Here is a 6,572-nt window from a genome sequence, read left to right as displayed (position 1 = left end):
TGTTTCAGTGTTTGTTTTTTGACAGGAGATCTTCACTGCGCCCTTGCGAATTGGATCCCAGAATACGAGTGCTTGCTTACGGTGTATAAAGCCACATCACCCTGATTAAAAAAAAACATCATTATCAAAATGAGGCAGTAACATCATACAGGCAATGTAACAAAATATTTGCAGCCCACATTTGATGTCGAATGAATTAAGGCATGATTGAACCTTATATGAATTATAAATCAACTGAAATCGAAATAAACTTGACAGGCTCTGTTCCCATTATAATCAAGAAATGAGACAAGAGGAATATTGATGCTAAAGGATGAAATATAACCCTTAATTGGCTCTGTTCTAAAATCTAGAGGTTGTCTACTGTCTAGGTGTCTAAGTTGCAGTCACATTAGCGAAATTTCAGCCAAAAAGGCCCGTTGTCTATTGTCAATGGTGTAGCGATTTATGACGAACAGCTCACACAGAAGTCACTTTCAAACCAAGCAGCTTTCTGTTCATCAACATGGCACGGCCAATGGGAACCCTTTGCAAAATCTGCGGGGGAAATATTCACCCTCACATGGAATTCCTGATCGCATGGATTCTTATTGAAATTACTGTACATCGCCTGCAAAGATTTGCCAAAAATTGAGGCCCTTGCAAGTTGCAGCACTGGTTGTTCCAACTATTTAGCAGGTGAAATCCAGTAATTTTTAAATGGAATCCACACGAATGGAAATTTTGCCTGAGGGCAAACGATTTCACCATGCAGACTTTGCAAGTTGGTCAAGCTGATCACACAGACTCGCAGCGCTGACCAACAACAAACTTCTTGGTTTGAAAGTGACATGCTTCCTACATCGCTACACTACTGACAATAGAAAATTGATTTTTTGCCCACAAAATTTCACTAACGGCACTTTAAATAAGATCACATAACTGAAATAGAACCTCAAAAGTAACAAAATTTGGAAAACTCTACCGCTGCGTCCAAAATTCACATACTGTCTTGAGTATATACTGTACTACATTTGAATTTGAACTTCCTTCGCAACTGTTAAAAAAAATGTTCTATATAGTATGAATGTGTGTAGTATGAATGAAATTCGGACGTACTACGTCTGTCATGTTGTCATTATCACGTGACCAACCAGCATCAGTTACGTCGCTTCACTGCCATTCCTAAATCCTCTCCCGTGGCCTCATGGGATAGTAAAGTGTCCATCAAATGCACACTTCAGAATCTGACAGGAAGTAGTAAGTCATCCGGGAACTTTTCGCCCATTGTTTTTCGAATACTCTGCATTCGGACATACTACTCAGTTGGCGTATTGTTTTTTGCATACTATATAGTAGGGAAGTATTCAATTTCGGACGCAGCGTACATGTGTAGCAATTTAGCATGTTGCTAAGCTAACAATATGCAAGCATGAAGTGGCTAAAACAGTCATTTTTTATTAGATTGTCAATTGTTTTATTTATTTTGGGGATATGTATAATGGACACCAATTGGAAGGAATTATCTTTTCACTGTGCTCATCATAATGATGCTTTTCTGCAAAAAGATACATGTGAGCTCAGACCCCTGGCTGTGTTCAGTTCAGTTCTCCGTGCTAACCTCCACATGACACACTTCTACATTACCATCTCTGCTCTGACAGTCTTTCAGTCAAACATCTCCGTTCTTCAAGTACACCTGGTGGACCTTCATCAAACAGAGCATTTGCATTTTTGCGGCCTCCTCCTGGCACCCAAGCCATTATGAATAGTTTAACAGGAGTTGAATGACAGGAGTTGAGTTGGGTTAAGCCTGGCTGTGGATCAAGCTCTGGCCTTTACTGAAGGCCGTGGTCCAGTCACACGCCTGATTCAAATGCGTCCGTAACTCAAGCAGGCCTCAGACTAAATAGGTAAGGACACGTCACACCAAGGGAAAAAAGAAGGACAAAGAAGAACGTGATGGAGGGGAGAGGCCTATACCAGAAAGACAATACTCAACAGCAATTAAGTTCGCCACCAGGGGCAGCGTGAAGAGAAATTGAGACAATGAAGGGAGGCGATACCTTTCATTTGATTGGCCGGCAAGCCAGAAAACGGATGGAGCAAGAAAGAGTAAGGTGATGTAGTAGAGATATCCTTTCCAGTTATATGGTTTCTACACTCACGTTCAGGAGAATGAGGAGGAAAGGGAGGGGGAAAGAAGGAAAGATGAGGAAATTGTTGAGTAAACTAGAGAGATGGGGCCATTTCCAAAACCTCTTATAAATAATGAATAATCCCAAAGAGATTTAATTAGGGTAACTGAATAAAGTTTAGCCAATGCACAACTAATCTTGTGCCCCATGGAGGTAGATCTCATTTCAGGTACTACACCGCTGCTGTTTAGGAATAAAATATTACGTGACATATTACATCATTTAATTATTTAACATTAATTGCTAATAATATTAATATGATTTAAAGACGAGATATTATATGTTTATTTTTATTACACTGGTTTAATTTAAAATGTTAAGAAAAATATTTATCATCACCCTGAACACAGATTAAACTTTAGGATTTTTTTTTGCCATACGCATCTGTATAATTGACAAGAAAACAGGAGGTTTTCAATCATAAGAATCAGAAATGGAAATACTGTACATTGCTCTTGGTTTTATTTATAACGTTTTTAAAATCGTAGAAAATTTTCTCAGAATGAATTTAATCCGGTATTAATACGAATAAAATATGATTAATAATATTCCACAATAATATTAAGCAGCTCAACTGTTTTCAGCATTGATGATAATGTGTCTTGAGCATCAAATCAGCATATTAAAAATGAATTCTGAAGGATCATGTGACACTGAAGGAATAATAGCTGCTGAAAATTCAGCTTTGCCATCACAGGAATAAATTAGATTTTAAAATATATCAAAATAAAAAACGGTTTCTTTAAATTATAATAATGTTTCACAATATTACAGTTTTTACTGTATTTTTAATCAAATAAATGCACTTGGTGAGAATAAGAGACTTCTTTCAAAAACACTTACAACAGTTTAATTACTCCAAACTTTTGTCTGGTAGTGTATATGTGCATGCCTTATTTTTGCAATAAAGTAAAAAAAATAAAAATTATATTAAGTATGTATTTCAGAAAATAATTCTATATTGCCTGTCACTTCCATGGAGACTTTAGCGCAAAAATGAGGCATATTAGATAACATTATATCTGTTATAAATTAATTTGGCATCATGCACTCACCTGTATTACATGTCCCATCCCATTCTCCTCAGAGTGGTACAGACCTTATTTAGATAGAGTACGCCGAGCACATGATTTAAATGACCCGTAGGCCAGAGTACCATAGAGATATGGAGGGACAGAGCTGGATCACCGCTGAAAGACATGGAGAACTGAACTCAAAGTGTGCAGTCGCTGTGACCCTTATGTGTGGAGGTAGAAAAGTGACACGACCACATTACCATAGAGGACCAATTACAGTCAGTGTGTGATCACGCTAATTGCTGATCTGAGATCAGATTTCAGCCCATAACCCTGCATTAAGGCTAACAGTCATAGTGTGGTCGGTAACTGATCTAAGATATTAAAGTGGCAGTTAACTCTAATGTTGTCCAAGGTTCATTACACAGGGGAGAGTCAGGTAGCCAAAACAGTGGAGAGTTACAGCGGATGGTATTAGAGATGTGAATATTTAGTATGGGTCCCCAAACATGACATGCGGGGGGAAAAATATGTATAATGTGGCCACAAATGAACAATTCATTCCCACGACTTACTAATACGTCAGCATGTTTTACTAATTTGTTCCCTTGTGCTGTCTAGACTTGGAGAAGGGCTACTCTCTGAAAATTAAAGGACGTTTCTGGAAACTAACTGGCATGACGCATTTATCTTACTAATAATAAATTGTTACATTTGAATTTATTCTGAATTACTCTGAAATTAACAACTAGTAGATTACGTTAAATCCATACCACCAAAAATCTACGCTCAGGTTAGTAACGGACTCCGCCGAACACATTGGCATTAGTCGTGTGTACTGAGACTGTAGAAGCTAATAATGAAATTTCCGTTAATAACAATGTGTTGTTAGACCAATCTGAATAGGGTGAGCCTCAACCTCTGATTATCGTAATATTATTCTAAGTGTTCATGTTCAATGTTTATATAAAGTTACCATTAGAGAAGTTAAATTGGTCAACTTATTTCTATGGCAATGGTCATGACCTCTGGTTAGATATAGTCTCAATTAAGTGTGTACAGATCTACGGGGACTAAATATCATACTTAGAAATAAGCAAGCGTGGTGCGGCATCTAAAGGTATTAGTCAACCGTCTCTGCTAATGATCAAGACTGACGAGTTTGTGATTATGAGATCCGTATATCCGGGCGCAGTGAGACTCGAAGTGATAAGAATCCGAATGAACGAGTGTAAATTGAATAAAGAGTTAATTAGAATAATCAAATGTGTAGTTAAACTATTATACCAGTGACCAATAGTCAATTAGCAGTTTAATCTAAATTCGAGGTCATGATAAAATAAAGTCAGATGACATTGGAATAAAACTACTTTTGAACACTGAAAAGAAAGAATGCGCAGGATATCCTTCACCCACTGTATAGGAAACTGTTGTTGGGCCGATTAGGGCGTGGCTTACACTCGTTTTAAGCAAATCATGTAAAACATTTACATATTAGTTAATTGGCATATACTTTCTTTAAAAAACAAATATCGTTGATCATCTGCTAACAAGGCCATGAGGTCTGTGTTCTCGTAATCGGCGTGTTGGATGCAGGAGGAATGGGCAAAGATCTGAGCGACTTTGACTAGCGCCAAATTGTTATGGCAAGGCGACTGGGTCAGAGTATCTCTGAAACGGCAAGGCTTGTGGGTCGCCAACAGTGGTCCGAGGAGGAACAAACTGCAAACTGGCCACAGGGTGTTGGACGCCCAAGGCTAATCGATGCAAGAGGGCAATGAAGGCTGTCTGATCCGAGCCAACAGAAGGTCAACTGTGGCACAAGTTATCCCTGCCCACCATCGAAATCAACAAACATCAATGCAAATATCGGAACCGGACCCTGGAGCAGTGGAAGAAGGTCGCCTGGTCCAGTGAGTGTATATATATTAAAATAAAATAAGCAGACAAAAGAAAACTGTCATCCACAAGAATCTTTATCTTTCATCATTGAATAATGACAATGCAAAATACAACATAAAACACAGGCAGTTTGGACACTGGTCAAACAGTTTATGTTTGTGCAGCAGACCCAGAGTTGACAGGACATGGTGGGGGGATTGGTCTTGGCACTGGGCCACAAGGAGAGATGAATTTGAATGGATGTAAACAGAGGAGGAGTGAGAGAGAGGAGGATGGTCGAGCTTAAAATGTAAAGGTGATGAGGTGAGGAACACAAGGACAACAAGCACACATGGAAACAACACAAATAAACATTCGCAAATAAGGCACTTGTGAAAACATTCGGAAACTTAAAAGAACTTTTTAAAGCCTATCCAGATGTCCCGTTCCACTTGCAAAAGTGCACCTGTATTGAAACTGACTTTCATACACAATGGTAAAAAAACAAAAACAAAATAAAAAATAGTAGTCGACCACAATTTGTAAAACTGTTGCTTAATTATAATAATAATAATAATAATAATAATAATAATAAGAGATAATTGTTAAACCTGACCTTACATTTGACTATGAAACTTAAAGAGACAGTTCACCTAAAAATTCAACCAGTTCACCTCGTTCTGCCATCATTTATTCACCCTCCAAACATGTATGACTTCCTTTCTACTGTGGAACACAAAAGAAGATTTTGTTTTTGTCCATACAATACAATCAATGATGTCCAAATTTAGTCTGCATCCAATTCAAAATATCTTTTGTGTTACGCAGAAGACAAAGTCATACAGAGTTGGAATGACATGATGAGGATGAATTTAATTTTTTTTGGGTATACTCTCCCTGTAAAGTTTCATATGACCTCATGTAAAGCAGCAGCCAATGGGCAAACATAACATACTGGAGGACATATTGAGCTAATTCCATAACTGAACTTTCTTTCTTTCTTTCTTTTTTTTTTGAACTATGGAATTTATTTCCAATACCACAAATGCAAACCAGAGGTTCAGTTATGTCAAAACGTTTGCTGAAAACACAATCATTATAATGCATTTTACATAAGACAGAGTTACAAAGTGCATCCAACAGTCAATACTGATTATTATTGAAATAATTTATCATATTAATGGAAGAGACAAAAACATAAACTACAGGTTTTGCTGCCAAGTACAGTTTTTTTGTTGTTGTTTTTTTACAAAGCAATTTCCCCCCTACTGCATAAATTATCAGCTTATCAGGCTTGCTTAAAAAATCTGGACCTTAAATAAAAATAATCTTAAATGAAAAACCAACAAAAAAAAAAATCTTTAAAATAACTTGTATGTGTAACTGATATAACTAAGAATGAGTCTTTAACAGAAATGTGTTACAGGACACACGCTGAGCAAAACACAAATATTAGTTATGATACACACACACACATTTGTTGCTTCATTACAGACAC

The sequence above is a fragment of the Rhinichthys klamathensis genome, unplaced genomic scaffold (genome assembly GCF_029890125.1).
Source record: "Rhinichthys klamathensis goyatoka isolate OS25496 unplaced genomic scaffold, OSU_Roscu_1.1 h1tg000271l_1, whole genome shotgun sequence".
Taxonomy (NCBI): Eukaryota; Metazoa; Chordata; class Actinopteri; order Cypriniformes; family Leuciscidae; genus Rhinichthys; species Rhinichthys klamathensis.
Note: the sequence above shows the minus strand (reverse complement) of the source record.